This window comes from Phyllostomus discolor, chromosome 10 (assembly GCF_004126475.2).
Source record: "Phyllostomus discolor isolate MPI-MPIP mPhyDis1 chromosome 10, mPhyDis1.pri.v3, whole genome shotgun sequence".
Classification (NCBI taxonomy): Eukaryota; Metazoa; Chordata; class Mammalia; order Chiroptera; family Phyllostomidae; genus Phyllostomus; species Phyllostomus discolor.
Window position 1 is genome coordinate 24,494,363 of NC_040912.2, and position 20,623 is coordinate 24,514,985.

Sequence of the window (20,623 nt, forward strand, 5' to 3'; positions counted from 1 at the left end):
ATTATCCTTGCTCTTGAGTTTAAATTTGAAGTTTAAAAGAATCATTTGATTTTAATAACTTTTATGTGTAGTGCTCCATTGAACTTGGGCTTTAGCACATAGAACTACTTTTCCATAAGGTGATTTCTAGTAAATCCCTGTGTGTAAAAGCAAGATAAACACACATCACTGAGTTTGTTATTGCAATTAAATTATTGGATTTTTACATTTGAATATGTTTTGAGCATTGAAAAAGCATGAAGAGTCTGTTTTCTTCATGTTGGTCATGGACACTTTTCTGACACTTAATAACTTGAAATAAGCCTGCCAATATTCTTAAAGTCTGAGAATATTAAAATGCTACATATTCAATATAGGAAAAAAGGATTCAGTAAACCACATTGCTTAATAACAACATAGATAAACACTTTCACAGAATCCATTTTGTAAGTCTAAGTTCTCAGTTAGTATACTCTAATTTTGATTTTTTCCGTTAAAATATTTACTCCCTCATATATTTCTTTATGTAATGCTTCACTTATTTTGCTCCAACCAACAAACTAAATTTGTTTTTACTAAGATGTTTTTTCTAATGACCATCCATGTAGATTACTAAACATGAGCTGTATGCACTCTGAGACAGGTACTTCTGATAAATACAGATTTGGGCATAAAGTGGGTATTGGAGTTAATTCATCTTGTCATATATGTAGTTATTCATTTTCCAATGTCATTCACTTATCTGAAAATTTACTTAAAATTATTCAAAAGTATGTATTCACTTGATCAAATGCTATTATGTGTTAGAAACCATGCCAAACTTGAAGGAATTGTTTAGTCCAATGACCCCCAGTACAGTGACCATCAATAGACAGTGTAAACGTCTTGGGTGACATACTCAGCATTATTGAATGCATTTTTCTCAAAACTTACATAGGGCCTCCATTACAACCAATATTTTGCATGAAGACAGACACTTCACTGACTCTGTTCTTACTGCAGTTTTCTGAGGATGTGTGTATGTGAGAGAGAGAGAGGGGGGAGACAGAGGGGGTCAGAGAAAGAAAGTGAAAATGATATATGGTAGGTACTTTTTTTTTAAAGATTTTATTTATTTATTTTTTTTTTAGGGAGGGAAGGGAGGGGGGAGAGAGAGAGAGAGAGAGACATCAATGTGCAGTTGCTGGGGATTATGGCCTGCAACCCAGGCATGTACCCTGGCTGGGAATCGAACCTGGGACACTTTGGTTCCCAGCCCGCGCTCAATCCACTGAGCTACGCCAGCCAGGGCTGGTAGGTACTTTTATTGGTGACAATGGTTTCAACATAGTTATGAATAGGTATGTGAGCAGTAAATTCTCAATTGACATTAGAATTCTGTCCTCTGAATAATATATTAAACTGAAGAAATACTAAAAACAAATTAAATATTATTGTTTCCTTTTGGTGGGGGAAAGGATAGTAACAAAACATACTCATTAAAATTATTCAGGGATAACAGTTTTATGAGAAAAATTGGAAGAGAGATAACATTTATTTTCAGAATTATGATTTTTGTTAGGCAGGCACTATGCTAAGTAACCCCTTAAAAGGACTGTTATGTGGTAGGTGTTGTATGTATTAAGAAAAATTAAGCTACACATCATAGTATATATGGCTAGTGTGGGATAGTGTTGATCTCAAACTACTTTTGCTGATAGAGAATTAATTTTATTTCTTTTTAAAGTTAATTCCAGAGATACTTTAAATCTCTATAGCAAATAATTTAAATGATAACAAAAACTATATTTCTTAGAAAAAACTATCTCCTTATTTGAGAATTAATCATACTAATTCTCTTTTCTGATCAGGAAGTCTGTTATCCTTCCCTTCAATGTGGAGTTGGGCTGAGAATGAGATTGTCGTTGCACTACCAGCTGTCACGAGTTTTTCACATACAACATAAGAGTTAAGCTTTGTTGTTGTTGTTGTATTATTCTAAATATATGTATTCCAATTGCATTTCTTCTTTGACTTCAAACTACATGAACACTCACAGTGTCTTCTCTATGAGGGAGCCAGCACAAGGCGCTCTGCTTTGCCTTTGTGGAGTACAAAGACTGATACCAGTGCCTTAGTGGAGGCACACAGAACTGGAGACAAATGGAAAAAAGGGAAATAATCTTAACTTGGTTGAGAAGATGGTCTCTCTCTTTTTCTTTGTCTCTCTCTCTCTCTTTCTCTCTTTTAGAAAAATGGCTTTAAATTATATTTTGAAAAGACAGATTTTAAAAAGGTAAATATCAATCAATTAATATGTATTTAATTTCTACCATAATTTAGATTGTGTTAAAAATACTGATCCACATGAGTGAAAGTACAAAAATATTAGATTGCAAAATTCCCAGGGTCACTAATTGGGGGCTATTTGGATGCGAAAAATAGAATCCTGTTGGTACTAGTTTTAAATAAGAAGCCTCACCGAGAATCTCACAAATTTTTGGAAACTCAAATTCAGGATGCATCACAAAGTCTTAGAAGAGATTGGAACCAGAAATTAGAAACATCACAATAAATGTGACTGTATTTTGTTTTCTAGGACTTGAAGAGTTGTTGCATCTTTTTTTAAATTCGTTTTTGAGATCTGATTCAAATTTGTATTCTCTTTCTTTCTAAAGGGTATCTTTCACTGCTGACCTCAGTATAGATAGTCTACGTTCTAAGTCCTAATTTGCAGCAGGGAAAATATGGTGGGTGAAGCTCAGAGCAGGAAACCATCCTTGGCCAGCCATCTATTAGCCATGAGTGGGAGTAGGGTCAGGTCGTACAGGGCTATCACTTCTTGGCCATAGGTGCTGAGAGTTCTCTATGAAATTATGTATCATAAAGAGGCAATAGTCATGGGTCACTAAATCCAGAACATTTAATCACTTTGTTCTGAGCTGTCTAAATTGCATAGTCTGGCCCTGGCTAGTGTGGCTCAGTGGACTGAGCACTAGCCTGTGAACCAAGGCTTGCTGGTTCAATTCCCAGGCTTGGGCACACACCTGGGTTCTGGGCCAAGTCCCCAGTAGGGGGCACATGAGAGGCAACCACACATCAATGTTTCTCTCCCTCTCTTTCTCCCTCCCTCTCTCTAAAAACTAAATAAATAAAATCTTTAAAATAATACATAAATAAATTGCATAGTCTGATTTATTATATGTTTAGTTTGGATGACACCTAAAATAATCTTGCTCATAAAATGTATTTTTTTTTGTTTTAAATAATAGCACCTACTGAATTCAACAAAAGTTTCCAAGTTTCTAAGATAGTTGAAGCTGGTCTTTGCTAGGAGAAATAGTCTGATTTGTCTCACTGGGTGTGCCAGTATAAAATAGTATAATGGAGTTATGAAGTAGCCTACAGGTACAAAATATCAGGGAGTCTATTGTGATGACTCAAAACATAGTGGCCAAATTGGAAATACGCTGGCTGTACTTTCTGAGTATGAAGGAATTAGAAGACTCTTGTGTCTTGAATTAAACCTCTGAAAAAAGAAACTATAAGGAAGTAAAACCTCAGACTGTGAGATTCTGTCACAGTGCTACCATTCAACAAATCTGTCTCCCTTGAGTCCTACAGGTTCAGCTGTGAGAAATGACCCTGGTTTAGTTGGAAGGTCTGAAGAACCCTGCTTCACACCTTCTAGTTCAGAGGTTGATCCCCTTGGACTTTCCTTATTTACCTGAATTCCCTAGAAGATATAAACATCAGAAAATAGATGACAGCAAAGCCTTTGGTTATGATAATAGTTTTCAAAAATGATTATTAAGAGACTGGGGTTGAAATGAGGATTATAACATATGTTAAACTAGGATATTTAATCTTTTATGAATGCAGAATTTCTCAGCAGTTCAGACACCTCTGCAATCAAGATGCTGTGAAATTTCTTTGAACTCTCCTAATTTGGGTTTGGTGCAGCCCATTTGTTTAAAATGTTTAATAACTTATGCACTAATTACTTGTTTAAACCCACACTGACTGGCAAGCTTTCTGTTACTACTGATAAAATATAGATCACCCTGAATATTTATGCATAATTTGCATATGAGTGACATTTATGGTTAACACAAAATTTGTTAGTGAAATACAATTTTGAAAAAATGTCTTCATGTGTTCTACTGAAATGATTAGCAGAGGCCATTAATCAAAGAAATTCCTTTTGTTCTTACTTTTATGACAAACATATGAATAAAGACAAAAATAAGTATTTGGTTAGTTTTGGGCTGTCATTAAAGACTTTGTTTTTTAATTAGCCAGATAATTTCAGAACCTAAGTTACTGTGATAAATTAGACATTTTAAGAACTTCCTTACCACTTTCACATCAAGAGCTTAAATATGTTTCTGTCTTATCATATTCATTCTTTTATTTTAAAAACCATTTTGTGGGACTTTGTGTCTTTTCAAGGAGTAAAAATTTTCAACTTCATCATCCTTTGCAAATTATAGAGGACTTTTCTTTCCTGTTAAACAAACTGAAGCTTTAACTCATCCATTTTCAACTAACAAAAGACAGGTTTCAATCCTCTGAAAAAAATAAATGAACCTCATTATGTCCCACAGTCTCTCAGCCCTTTAGATCAGGCCTTTATTCACTATGAGTTAGATGGTCTATTATGATCCTAAAGTTAAAATTGTAAATAAAGTTATATGACTTCACTTATTTACCTTGAATTTCTCTCGAATTTCTCTCCGATTTTCATTTCCTGAATAGGCTAGACTTTCTCCAATTATGTTTTTTTAGTTTTCTACAATACTCACATCTTGACTACATATTTATTTGTTAGGCTCTTGGTAGTGCCTACAGTAATCCTCAACTCAGAAGATATGAATTTTTAGACTGAAGATCTCTAAAATTTCTAAGAATCTTTCTACATTCTACCATGATTTTAAAAATGAGATCCTACTTTTGGGAGCAAATATTTCTTTACAAAGTTTGACTTATGACTGGGTCTAGTAAAGGGTTCAGAAGTTTTGTTTTTGCAAATGTGAGTCTATTAATAAGTAAAACAGGGAAAGGTGATCTTTCTCCTGTGAACACTCAGAAGAGTGGAGAATCATATCTGATTACCATAGGAATGATATGTATTCTGTCTAGGAATGTAGGAAAACGCAAATACTGGCATGAAAACAGAATCAGTAGAGATGAAGACTGAAAAATATGTTAGTTTTGTTAGTATTGTCCAGGGGAGAAAATAATCTCATTTTAAATCACTGGCCTCAGTTTCATGAACATATACAGAAGGGATAGAAAGATGATTCGCCAGAGCATCAAGAAGGATGAAAACAATATCACCTACCTTAAGTCAGCCCACCTACATCTTTAAGTGCCTCGTCTTTCACTCTTGTTGCAGATTATCCCATGGCTTGGCCCTCATATGTACCTTTTAGGCTATCATTGTTATTCTTGCTTACCACTGTTTAATATTGATTTGTCAGTTTATTTACAGAGGGTAATCTACTTTCAGACAACTAATAATTGAGTTTCGAATCTATCTGGTTGAGGAAAAAGACTGTGAATTAATGGTGAACACTAACAAGATAATATGGAACATTAACTCCTATCTGAAAAAATATTACCTGGAATTTCTAAAAAAATAAATAAATGAGTTGAAGAGAGTTAAAGCTTTATTTTGTTTTTGTTTGTTTAGTACATAGCAAATTTGCTAAGCAATCACGTGATTAGAAATCTTGATGTTGAGTCCCATTAATCTCCCCTACACAGCGCCAAGGTGCAAGTTAGACAGTCTCCCCTGCAGTGGTTTAGTAAATTGAATTTGTCTCTAGTTCTACTCAGAAATCATGTGTGTACTACTTTGGAATTCCAGCTTTTATTGGGTAGAGATTGACTTTGTCAGGAGTGTCTCCTATAGATTCTTGAACTTGGGCAGGCCCTGGACTACTCCTATTCTTTATGTCTGGTTTCATTAAATAGAATACTATACGGAGAAATAGGGATTAGAGAAAATTTTAAAGAAACTATCAAGACATAGCAAAATTACCAATGAAGTGATACAAATTCACTTGCATACAGTAAAACTAAAAAATGGCAAGTGGGCATGTGATAGAAATGTTTAAAATAATTTTAACATTTCTTAAAATGTTCTTATTTTGGAGAAATTGAACCGAATCTATAGCCTCTCTTTTCTGAACAAACCAACACTTTAAGAAAACAACCATATTAAGAAAAAATAAGTTGGTATGAATTAAATACTAAAAAATATATATTTACACACTGCTGTATTTGATCTTCTAGAAATAAGTATATTGTGCTGTTGAATCAAGACTCATAGCAGTTTCTCAAAGGATGCTTTATACAGCCCTACCAAAACACAATGCATTGAAATTACAACTAGTAAATTAGTTTGCTCTGGCAATAATTTGCCTCTTAAAAGTAATTGTACTATATTCATAAACCATTAAATCATTAAGTTTAGTAGTGCACATGGCTAAATGACAAGAAGTAAACTTCTAAAGACTATCAAAATATAGCAATGGTTTCAGCTGGACTGGCATTTTAAAACTAGAGTATTTCCTCTTAAAAAAATTTCTATGATGCTCTGGAAAAGAACAGATTACCTTCTGGAAAATAGACAGTATAAAAATTCAAAAATAAGGTAGTTTTAAAGTTTTAAAGTTCATGATGTGAACTTTTAAATTCATGTCATAAAATATAGCAAATATAAATAGAATGACAAATATAAAAATTTATGTATTAGCATAAAAGTTTTGAACAAAATTGTTGAAGTTACATATAATAAGTAACATTATATCACAGAAGCAGACTCTGGAACGAATGGGCAATTTTTGCTTAGCATATTCAAGCTGCAGATCACCCAAAATTGGAACTATTTTTCAACTACCATGTACAAGGGACAATTGTGTTGCAGTACAAGTTTTAGTACACCTCAGGAGCCTTACAACATTTTTTTTTTTATTTTTATTCCTTAGATGTCTATGGTTTACAATAACAAAACATGCTTTTTAAATGTGTGTTGTCCCAACACTTTATATATAACTACCACAACAGTGCTTGGAGAGGGGTACATTTGAATCTGTTTTCAGTTGTTTGGCTTTGAAACATAATCAACTTATTAATTATACACATATGGCACGGTCCTCAGACTGGCTCCTTTCTAAACATGGTTTGAGCTTCTTTTTTCATCATTTTTCTTGTTCTCTGATTTAGACCCCTCATGAGTTCTCAGCAATTGATGGCAGATATTTGCATATTTTCTTCTTTTTCTTAATCAGTATGAAGTTAGTACTGAAGCTGTGTTACTATTAAATGTCATAAGTACATTCTATTTTATTCTACTTCTCGGTGCTTTGCTTTTACTTTTGCTAGATTTCAAATCCTTTCATCTCTTTTTTTCTTCCCTTCTTTTATTTTTTTTATCTTTCTCCTTTTCTTCCCTCCCTCTTTCCTTCTCTCCTCCCTCCCTTCCTTCCTCCCTCTCTTCCTCCCTCCCTTTCTTCCTGCCTTCCTCCCTCCCTCCCTCCATTCCTTCCTTTAACATATATTTATGAAGGGACTCCATTAAAAACTATTTAAAATAGGAAAGTTGTGATGAACATGGCATTATAGTTATTAGCTTCACTGAGTTTATAGTCCACAACATGACCTAATAAGCAATTACGGCACAGTTTTCTCAGTACAAAACTAGTACATAGACTGTTGAGAGAGTTAGGAAAAAAAGTGTACAAGGCAGTGAAAAGATGAGCGTCCAAGGAGATCTTCTGTGTGTTGATAGAAAATTTGATTATATAAGGGCAAATTAGATTTAGATAAGTGAAGTCTGATGATGAGAGTTCAAGAGGAAAGGGTAGAGAGTAGGGTTAACTTTTTGCAAACTGGATATATGATATTAAAATGAGAGAAGAACAAGCAAAGTGCTTCAGTAGGAGCTACAATGGCATTTTCATTAAGAAAAGGGACTGGGAGATGGAGTAAGTTTAGCTTCCGTGCATTTGTATTTTGGATGGAAATCAAGAGTGACATAGATCTGAAGAATGATTAGCCTCCAGGCTTGGAATTTCTTGTGGCTTTATTTCAGGTCTATTTCACTGTGATTCCAAGGAACTCATCCCAGACTGGCAAAAGATTAGCCAGTAGTCGGCACAAAGAGTAACTCCTATTGTGTCCAAAGCAGGATGGAAACATTAAGACCTCTCTGGAAGATTTCAATTCTGGGTTGATTTGATGCTTGGTCATCTGCCCTCTTAGGGGGTGTCTGAGATTCTTAATCTTTTAATACAATATTTTAAACTTTTTTTTTTCATCTCCTTTAGGATTGCTGTTGACCCAGTAAGTTGCAACTTGTTATAAAATATAAGTGCTTCCTTTTGTTTGTATAACTAAGTGATTTTGTAGGCTCTTATTTTTAAAGTTATTTAACAGGTAAGCTATAAGCTTGTAGTTATCTATTAAGTTATTTAAAAATCAAAATAAATTATTTCTAAACTAAATGTAGCAAGTGATGAAATTTTGTTGAGAACGCTCTTTCTATGTCCTACTAAAAAAGGCAGGCTGCTCTCCGATCTATAATTCTTGGGAGTGTTGTAAAATTCCTGTTGAGTGTTGTTTGTCTCAATTTGAGGAGTGGAATTTCTGAAACTTGGATTTTATGTTTTGTGGTTTGTAATTGTTTTGTTATTTTTATTTATCACACCCTGCTGTTGGTTGTTCTCAAGAAAATAAAGGGCCAGTATTTCAATGTGTGAAGTAATCAGTCTCTGATTTTAAACTGAGGTTTATCTGTAGGGATTATTTAACTTCCTTAATATTAAAAAAGACTGTAGAATTTTACAACCTGGCAAAAAGAAATTGCTGACTAAGTTTCTTTGCTGGACCAAGCTGTAGTCAGACTCCTGAACCTTCTATTAGACCTTTCTGTGCACTCACTTGCCAATCTAGTTTTCCTAAGAACCGCCCTTCCCTTCACATCTGAGCATCCTCCGTATCTGGTCAGCTTCCTCATCCTCTGTCATTCCCCGGGTGATGTCTTCAGCAATCATCTTGTTCAATCCATTTAGCCATAATTTCCCTTACCCTGGACATTTCCTCTTAATAATTTTGCATCCACCACCCCCAACCCTGGTCCTTGGCTATAAATTCCCACTTGTCCTTACTGGATGTGGAGTGGAGTCCAATCTCTCTCCCAACTACCAGATCCCATAGCAGTGATCCCTACACCTATTGCCATGGCTCCCCTTGAGTAAACTCCACTTTACCATCTACAACAGGTGTCCTGAAAATAATAACAAACAAAAAATAATTTTGTTTTTAACATTGTCACCTTGTTTTTCTTTACCAGATTTGCTTCAATTCGCTTTGCTGCTTCTGCGTGAAGCACAATTTGCTTAAACCTTATTTTTGTTTTCAAAAACCAATGCATGTAGGAGCAAAAAGTCCTACAATAAAATATAAATACATTGCCTTTTACAGAGGAAAACCACTTTGCTGCCAAATTCTGCAGTCATTTAAAAGTATACATATAATTTAAAAACAAACACCAGCACAGTATTAAACAAAACAGCAAACAGTCTTTGCAAGCTACTGGCAACTTCCTTCAGAAAAATGAGAATAGAACATAGAATCCCCAGGAGCATTGATTATCTGAGATTCACCCCAGATTTTAGTGTAGTGCTTGCAGGAAATGTTCAAAGTAAATATAGATTCATTGTTAAGTCTCGCATTTTAGAGCCCTAAATCAAATTGAAAGAAATATTTTTCATTGAAGAACCAAGAGAGTCTAAGTGCATGTGAAATGCTTGACACAAGTCCCTACCTTCTGTTTCGGGATACATTAATAGTTAAGACAAGGGAGAAGGCAAGGAGAGGAGTATATGAAATTATTTTCTACAATCCAGAGCTCTGGTTCTATACCAATAGCAGTTAATAAATAACCTGTTTTTATTTTAAACATTGTTTTTAATAAGTAGCCCTAGTGCATTGTACAAAATTCAAAAAGAATAAAATTAAATACTTCTCCTTCTTCTGTTTCATAATCATTTAGGACTCTACCTCAAAAAGCAACTACTATTAGTGGTTTCCTTGTGTTCATTGCGTGTGTGTGTGCACATGCATGTGAAGAAAATTAATGTGTATATATAAACTCACACATATATACACAAACATATCTGTAAAAGTATTTAGTTTTTCTTCATTTTGTTAAATTAGTAGCATACTCTACACATTCTTCAACAACTTGCTTTATTCACTTAAAATATTATTTGGATAGATTTCTATAGCAGCACATATAAAGGGGCATTTATACTTTGTATTCTTATTCTACTTCATAGAAAGTTTTCTATTAATAGGCATGGCTGTCTTTTTTAAACTTTTGTTATTATATTACCAAAACAGCTGTAGGATGTACATATGTAATTGTTTAATTGTTTTCATATCTGCACATGCCAGTGGAATGAATGGCTACCTGGAAGCACAATTAAAGGATCAATGTACGAGCATTTATTTACTTAATGTTTTAATGTCAATTTATAAGCCTACAATATATAAGAATGCCCCACACCTCAATCACATAGTATACTTTGAAACTGTTTTGATATTTACCAATCTACAAAATAAATATGGTGTTTCATTGTAGATTTGTTATATTCTTTTATTGAAACCTTTAAAGCACATTTGCATGTTTCAAATGTATTCACAGTCAATAAAATTAAGAATGTTACTTCCAACACATAAGTGGTAAAACATCAGCACAAATAGAATAGTCTTATGTGCCACATGGGGAGATGCTCCTGTGGTCAGATTGTCTTTGTGCAATGCAGTGATCTGGAAGCTAAGATTGTGGCTCACCCACCATCTGTCTCTGAGTTCTGCCTCCAGTCTCAGGAACGACGTGCATTATCCTCAAAAAGCCTCCCCATCCTTGAGGCTCCAGGTTGATTGGTGACAGATGCCGTCCTCTGCCAGGAGTCAGAGAGCACTCGGATTCACTTCCGCCTTTGAAAAACAGAATTGACAGTTTTCGTAATGACACTGACAAAGGTTTGCTTTTGTTCAAAGAAGTTTTATTTTTACTTCAAGAAGAGTAATTTTGAGCATTTCTTCACCACTCACTGTGTCAGATATAGAACAGAGATACAAACCATTCAAATTCTCTTGTTTGGATTTGCTGGTTGAAAGACCATTACAAAGTGATAAAAAGTGGAAAATTCAGTAAAATCAGTATTTTTTCTATTTGACACCATAGTTTTGGTATCACTTAGCAACATCTAATTTGTCCTGTTTAGTGATCCCAACAATTGGAGCAGAAATTGACAATGACTAGCCTCTAAGGCGCAGACATCCCCGTCAATACACACTGTCCCCAGCACTGAAGTGTGAAGGTCACCCACACCTGCGGGGCACCACTCTTTTAGTTGTGGGAGGTCAGGGAGGTTCGAGGGGAAGAAGGCACCCAAGGTGAGGGCCACTGGATGGTCTTAGGAAAGCAGACTTTTCTCAATCTCCAAAACATCTGGATAATTCTAAAATTGGCTTGGTATGTACCCGAAGAAAACAAATCCCACCTGTTTTAGAACTCTCGTTGGCTTGATTTGAATTGGAAAGATACTCTAGCTCTGATAAAACCAGAATCTTTTCAATTCTTTCTAAATTCCCTCATATGTTTGAGAAATTTAATTCAGTCTATGAATCAATCAGACCATAATAAACACATTAGGAAAAAATCAACAGCACCTGTGAGTGAAGAACCTGGCATGTACATTGCACTAAAACGGCGATATTCAACTGATGTGCCACAGGGCTTTTTAAAACATGCCATACCTGCCTATTTAGTCAGGGGCACTGACCTATTGTCCCTGAGATTGTCAAATAAAAAAATAGAAACAGCCAACACAATAGCTGTTTGGTGCGGGTGAATTAAAATTATACCTATTTTTTGTTAGATTGGCAAAAAATTTAATAATGTATTTTCTGGTGTGCTGCACAATTTCAGTGATTAGTTTATGTGGCCATGAGATGAAAATGATTAAAAATCACTGCTTTAAAAAATGTTTCATCAAATGTGTATCTGATGGTGTTGTGTTTTCCCAGTGTCTGAAGGCACCATTTTCTTCCTCTCTTTGGTCACCACCACTAACACCAAGCAAAGCTTTTAAAAACCTGAAAAGTTTGAAAACAAACAAAAATATATGTGCAAAAATAATATTGACATGTAATTATTTTAAATGATCCATGTCAATATAGTATTTGCCTCAATTTTCAAACTCCTAAATTAACACAGAGAAATTGTGCCTGATTAATAATCAAGCAAGGTAATGTGCAGTTAATAAAACAAAAAAAATAGAAGTGAAATGCACCCACCTCTCCTCACTGAAGTTCTGCAGCATGTATTCACTCTTCTTCCATTGCGTGAAGTCTAGGTTACTCCACAGCTGAATCAAGCCCTCATTTATAACTGAGTCAGTTAACTGCTGGATGCTGTGATGTTTCTGACTCATCGCCTTCTCAACATTTTTAAAAGTCAGATCGAACAGGTGCAGAGGATTTTATTACTGTGGTTTTTAAATGTATCCAGTGAACTCCATACATAGACCTCAAGATAAGAAAAATAAAAAATAGTCATAGTAATTTTTTACTGTTTTTTATTTTCTTTTACCCTTTAGTATAGAAATAGCTCTTTGCTGTTGTTTATTAGTTTTAAAAACATTTTCAGAATAAATAAATGAGAACTTACAAAGATTAGAATTTCTTGAGGCATCAGGAACCCCCAAATGATATCGAATGCATTGAACTCACAGTGGAAAGCTCCCTGAAGTACCACTGGAGTCTCCACTGGAATGTACGTAAATGTTTTCTCCAAGTCAGATGCTATTTTATTTCCTCATCTGGTCTTTCAGCACCTTGGCCACATACACATCACTTTAGTATGTGGCTGCAAGCAGCACTCACAGACTGCGGATGCCAGTGCACCGAAGAATAATTATAAAATACCCATGAAGGACAATTTGTCAGTTAGAACTTTCACTTATTGTAACTGCTTTACTGCTAGTTTTAATATTTTGTGTTAGAAAACTAAGTGATGGATTTTTTTATGTTACATTTCATTCGTTGACTGAATGTATTGCTTAAATTAATACATGTATTGATTGCTCACTATAAGGAAAACATGTATAAAGTGAGTCACACTCAGTATACCTTTCATAACTAATGAATGAAAATATCATTTGCTGGATCTGTCAGCAACATTGTCTTGTTGCCCTTCCTGCTCTATTTTGATATCAAGGGCAAGTAAACATGTTAGGCCTAACAGTTTTTCTGCTCACCAAATGGATGCCACTCTTTTTTTCCTTTCTGGTTCAATTGGGTAAATCCCTCTGAAGCTAGAGGTGGGGAGCTGGGCATCTGACCAATACTTCTGTAGACAAGGTCAACTTGAATTCAGACTTTGTTTTACTTTTGTGCTGGCCTGGGACCCAGTCCTCTATAGATTCTTCCACATTACCACTTCATCTCTCACGTCCGTCACCTTTAGTTTCCTTTTTCTGCTTTCTCTCCTCACCTATGAGCCTCAAGTGTGGGGCACAATCAAATCCTGCTTAGTACATTGTACTTGAAATAGAATTTTCACTTGATTTAATGTCAGTTGTCATTATGGGACTCTAGCTACGTCCCCTCATTACATTATCAGTACTATGACAACAGTTGCTGAGGTTTGCGGCCTCTGGTTATATCGTGCCTATCTCTCTTACTTGATAGCTACCATAATTGTGTCTAAGCTAGCTTTCACCTCCATTCATTGTTGGTCATAATGATAAAGCCTGGTCAATGAGAGTGTAATTTATGATGTCACAGAAAGAATGCTCCTAATCTTGGTTTTATTTTGGTTCATCTTCTCTCTTTAGTCACTTTAATGAGGTTATCCATCAAGCCTTCCTCTCAAAGGTCACAATCAGACCACAGTTTCAGGTATATAATGTTCAATTCCAAGTTGTTGCTAAGTAAGACTACCAACCCCCCAAAGTTTCCAGTCTTTCATTTCCCACTGAGTACTATTTCTTCTTAAAGACCTAACTGATACTCAAATTTAAACACTTAGAACTGAATTCAGCAATGCCCTTCATAAATAACTCAATTCTTTGTATTTTTAATTATATATTTAGTAAGAAAAGGGAAAGGGAGAGGGAAACATGAGAAGGAAGAAGGTAGTGATTCCACTTCTGGGAATTTATACCAAAGAAAGCTGAAAAGTTAATTCAAAAGGATGTAGGTGCCCCTGTGTTCGCTGTAGCATTATTTACAATAGGAAAGATTTGGAAGTAGCCCAAGTGTCCGTTAATAGATGAGTGGATAAAACAACTAAGGTACATATACACAATGGAATACTACTTGGTCATAAAAAAGAAGAAGAATTTACCTTTTGCAACAAACAGCATGGATGGACCAGGAGAACATTATGCTAAGTGAAATAAGCTTGTCAGATAAATGCAAATACCATATGATTTCACTCATATGTGAACAAACTAATGAAAAAACTGTATTAACAAGCAAAATAGAGACAGACTCAGAGAGCAGGACGACAGCTATGAGGGATGGGTATTGGGTGTGAGGGGGTAGAGGCATAGAACAAAAAAGAAAAATGACTCATGGCCATGGAAAATAGTGTGGTGATTGAGGTGGGGAGGGGGTTGGGTGGAAGTGGAAGAGGGTATAAAGGGGTAAATGGTAATGGAAAAATATAATTTAAAAAGCCATTACCAATAAAAATAAAAAGGGAAAACACTGAGAAGAGATCTTAGGTAATACCAACAGTTTAAAGAAAAGATAAGGAAAAGAGTTTCCATGAAATGATTTGAGAATTGATAGACTAGTTGGTAAATGAACAGTGTCATAGAAGCAAGGCATGAAAGTTTCTTAATTTTAGGCAAATTCTTCACAAGTGGTGGTTGAAGAATTCTCAGAAAAAAAACCACTCCAACTTTAATTCAGACAATCCACGCAGACTCATCTGCAAAGAAGTAAAATTTTCATATTCCCAGAACTGTTTTTCACTCATTGTATTGGGATAAAATCATTACAATAGAAATTAGAAATGTAAAATCATTTATATATATATGCAGAACTGCTGGCTAACAGGAAATAGTAGTAAAATACAGGTTTACCTAACAAAAGTGTGATGAAGTTATTCCAGAGCATTGCTATAAAGGTAAGGATAGCAGGGCTGATAGAAGAGTGGAACACTTTTCTTCCCTGAAAAATTTCAGCCACCTTTTTTAATCATTTGATGCCTCAAACATTAACTCCTTATTGCCCTTTTAAAAAGTCAAAATGATGAAGTATTTGCATAACGTTTTGCTTCTCTGTGCAGCTGTTCTCACCCTGCCAATGCTGAATGTAGAAGTCCTTCTGAATAGAGTGTTTCCTTAGCAATAATAAATACTGACAAATAAATAATAAATAAATAAATAATAAAAGACTGGTTAAGTTCTGTGTATTTATGTGCACATATGACTCTGATCAGATTCATGGGGATGGATAATCTTATGAAAACAACCACAATATGACTACAGAGAAAAGCTTGAGATGTAAGCAAGGGGCTGCAAAACAACTAGAAATAACCTTTTGTGTGTACCGTTCATCTGCAGCTTCATATTTCTAGTGTCAGGGACAAACTGAGGCCCCAGCTGCCTTAATTCATTGAATAAATTGTGATAATTAATAGCTATTATGCATGCATTTTAGCCTTTTCACATTTAATAACTGCTTGTTCCACTCAAAAATTTAAAATTTGATCAGAATGGTGCGTGTGGGGGTGTCACAATACAAATAGTAGATAGGAAACCTGCTTACGTGCTGTCATTCAATTACTTTCCAGCAGAGCACTTTTTTAATATTAGCTTTAGAAAATAAAATGGGAAAGATTTCTGTATAATTTTAAGAAAAGTCTGACTGGCATCATAATTAATTGGTCCTTTTAAAAAATTTTTTTCCTGTTCATTTGTTGAAGTAAAATTATAGATTCTTTGCAAAATTAACGTGTCAATCCTTATTAATCTCTAAAATTTCTAATCATAGGCATAAGGGGTTTGGAAGCTGCATTTCACATATTATAGCTTTGGGGGGAAAATGGACATGCTTCCAGTTCAGTAGATTCCTGAGTATATTCCTCTCCAAATTACCCCCAAGTCCCCAAGCGTCAGTGAGAATAAGATGGACTTTGTGGGAAGCTGAAGCTGAGTTCCAGCTCTTAACACAATTATGGCTAGATTTATTGGTGGGCATGACAGTTCTTGGTTGTACAAGTCCAGTGAGGAAGAAGATAAATGAGGCTACAGCACCTGCGAGTCATACAGGCAAGATTAGCCAAGAATTAAGAGTCTCTCCTGAGAGTCACAGGAAGTTCTGAAAAGCCTGGCAGGAACTAATATTGGAGGGGGCAGAGAAGAATGCAGGAGGAGAAGTAAAAATACATGTACTATTTTTAGGTTACTACTTTATATGAACTCAAATGCTGATAGTTTAGCTATAGGAAAAGAGCCAATCAGGAATTAGTGTGTACGTCTTGGCATTGCTGTTGAACGATTGCACCGTTACCTCTTCAATATTTCTGGAAGAGCAAAAATTCCTGGCAGTGATTCAATAGCAGGTCTTTTTGCATAAAATGTATTAAGATCACTGGTTGTACTGCTACAGTTTAGTATTTTCTCTGAACTTTAAGTAAATAACTTTCATATGGGAATATCTTTATAAATATTAGATTTCAATCCTAATTTTTTAATTAATAAACTTAAAAGCAATTTTTGGCTCTTCAAAATTGAATGGAAAGCACAGAAAATGTACATGTGTCCCCATAGATGCACAACCCCTGTTTCCATCAACACCACACAACAGTGGTACATTTTACAATCAAACACATCAGTAACCCAAGCCCATATTCACATTAGGCTTGGTGTTGTGCATTCTATGGATCTGACAAATGTCTAATCATATCTTTCCTTCCATTGTAGTCTCAGACAGAAGAGTTTAATTGCCCTAAAAACCCTTTCTGCTCTGCGTAGGCATCCCTCTCTCCTGGCAATCACAGATTTTCCTAATATGTCCAAAGTTTTGGTTTTTCCAGAATTTGGTTTTTCAAGATTCCATATCGTTGAAATCATGCAGTGTGTAGCCTTTTCAAATGATTTGTTTCATTTAGTAATATTCACTTAAGGTTACTCCATGTCTTCTGAAGGCTTGAGACCTTTCCAGTGTTGAATAGTATTCTAGTGTCTGGATGCACCACAGTTCATTTATTCATTCACCTCCTGAAGGTCATCTTGGTTGCTTCCAAGTTTGACCAATTATGAGTGAGACTGCTATAACTTCCATGTGCAGGTTTTTGTGTATATATAAATTTTCAGTTATTTTGGGTAAATACTTGGAAGGAAATTGCTGGATTGTGTGATAAGAATATGCTTAATGTTGTAAGAAACTGCCAAAATGTCTTCCAGCGTGGCTGTGACTCTTTGCATTCCTTCCAGCGATGAAACAGAGTTCCCATTGCTCTCATTCATTACACATTTTCATCAGCGTTTACTGTTGTCAGTGCCTTGGATTCTGGCCATTCTAAAAGCTGTGTAGGAGTAGCTAGGTCATTGTAGTTTAGTTTGTAGTCCCCTAATGGCATGTGCTGTGGAGCATCTTTTCGTGTTTATTTGCCATGTGCCTACCTTCTTTTGTAAGGTGTCTTCTCAGGTCTTTATTCATTTTTTAATTGAGTTGTTTTTTTATTTTGTTGCTGTTTTAAGATGTCTTTGTATAGGTCAGATAAGAGTCTTTTGTCAAGTGTCTTTTAAACATTTTCTCCCGGTCTGTGTGTTGCCTATTTGTTTGACAACGTCTTTTGCAGAACAGAAGGTTTTCATTTTATCAATTCTTTCTTTCATGACTGGTACCTTTGGGGTTGAATCTAAAAAGTCATTGCTTTTACTACTACTATTACTAATAATACTTCTACTACTTCTTCTACTACTATTATTACTACTACTATTACTACTACTTCTATTGCTTCTACTGCTTCTACTACTATTGTTGCTGCTAACACTACTACTGCTAGTACTATTATTATCACTACTACTATTTCTTATACATAGATTACTGTAGAGAAAGAACTCTGGAGGTAGAGCCAGGAGAATTAGCATTGCCCTAACTAAATACATGTACATAACTTCAAGTAGGTCAAAATATTATTGGTCTCCTGGATAAATATGTGACATATAATTTTTCTTTTTCATCTCTAAAAGTATAGAAATATCTATGAGAAAATGTCATTAGGTTAATGATTGGGGAAATGTATATTGTAATTGGAAGGCAATTATAATCCAAAGAAGAAATTTGCTAATAAAATTTGAATTTTAATTAGTTATGTGGAGTGCAAAGAGAAAAAAATGCACAATGAATGAACTAGAGATTAGTTATTAATGTGCACAAACAGCAGGGGTCTTTTTTGAGTCAGAAAAGTTCTTGTGTTATCTTTCAATCACTATGATTGGTTTCTGTGATTTATTATGCTTATTACTTAGGTCTTAAATGTCCTCATCTGACTTCTATGTGAAGGATTTTCTAGCCAACTATTTTTTCTTTATACAAAGAAAGAAGCACAGCAAGGTAATCAGGTATTGTTGGATTTTGAAGACATCATGGTGACAATTTTCAGTTGAAGTCCTCAATATCCTAAATTCCCAACAACAGCAAGAAAACTCAATAAAGTGTAATGTACCCACTTGAAGAAATTCTATACAGCCATTTGATTTAACAATTACCAAGTAGGAAGAGCTGCATTGAAAAATTCTTCTGACAAGCTATGAGTTCACGTTAAGTGAAAACAAGCAGGGTACAAAAGTGTAATGTCATACAAAATTACACAACACATAGAAAGGAGCACATCAAAATACTAACAGCAGTGATAGTGAATTGCTTACTTCACAATAAGTATTATTTTCCTTATTGGTTACAATTTGGTATAATCTAATATACTGTTTTGCTGATGAAAAGTGAATTTGAATAATGAAAGAAAAAAGCTGAGAGTTGTAATATAAATAGGAAAAATCTACTTTTAACACATAGGAAACTTTGATTTTAGACTCAGCATTCTCAAGGGTGGGAGGTACAGATGTCTGGGGGGGTAGAGTTAGGGGGAAAATGAAGACAACTTTACTTGAACAGTAAAAAATACTTAAAAATAAGTGGTTTAAAATGAGGTTTCTTCATCATTAACACTGTATGAAACTATGAATGTCATTTGATATATTTTTATTAGAGCATGCTAATATGTCTACTACATAGGTACTAATTAAATTACCCACTTGATGCTACCAACACAAATTTAAATCGGTTGCAAATTTATATTTTATAGTGAATTACTAGTGGCAATTTAAAAGAAGAAGAAAATCATAGACAAAAATAACAAGTATTCTAAATCTAACTAGCTCTCATTACTTTTGAGTTACCTAAGGTTAAGACACCTCAGGGACCTGAGAGGCATGGCCACAATTAGGGTTCTACAAAGGTCAGTAAAAAATTTCATTTTAGCCCTTCTGAATTTGCTCTTGTTGAATACAAAATAAATCTATAGACTCCTGATTTCTAGCTGTATCTACCAAAGAGGAAAAATTAGAAATAAAATTGTTCCTCTGTATTGGCCAATTAGAAAATTAAAGAAAATTGAAGCCTTCTCTTGGAGCTGATACACACCTTAATTTATTTCCTGGCCACAGAGTCTGTGGGCTGAGTGACATTGCCACGCGCCACCTGCTGAACTGCTTCAGGTGCCCACCATGTCCCCTCCAAACTCACCCTGACTCACCTTAGCTCTCAGCTGTCTCCTTTTACCAAATTAGGACTTTATTATCATTCTTTTTTCATCTTGAAATGTAGATTTCTTCCATCCTTTTATTAAAATATAATTTTCATGAAGTATAAATTGTTCAGTGTAAAGTCTAGTGAGCTATATAAAGTTGTATAATTATCACTGCAGTCAAGTTACATAGCAATTCCTTCATCAGAAAAAAAATTGTGTCATTTTTTAGGTCAATGTCTTCATCCACCCCATCCCTAGCAACCACTGGTCTGGTTTTGTTTTGTTATTTATTCTTACACTTTTTTTCTTACAGGAATATCATACAAATGAGACGATGTACTTTTGAGCCTAATTTCTTTTCCACAATGTAATGTATTTGAAATCTATTCACATTGTTGCATCAATATGTCATTTATTTTTTCATTAATTGTATTATATTATATGGATGTACCTGAGTTTCTTTATATATTTTCCAGTTGAGGAACATTTTTTTTTTTAATTTTCTAGGTTTGGACAAATATGTATAAAGCTGTTATAAGAATTCACATACAGGTGTTAGTGCAAACATTCCAATTTTATTTCAAATGACTACGACTGTGATTGCTAGGTCATCTGGTAAATGTATGTTAACCTGTGTTAAGTCTTCTTTAAACGTTTGGTAGAATTCAGCAGTAAAGCTATCTAGACCTGGACTTTTGTTTTCTAGGAATTTTTTAAGTTACTGATTCAATCTTATCGCTAGTAATTGGTCTATTCAGATTTTCTATTTCTTCCTGATTCAGTCTTGGAAGATTGCATATTTCTAGAAAATTA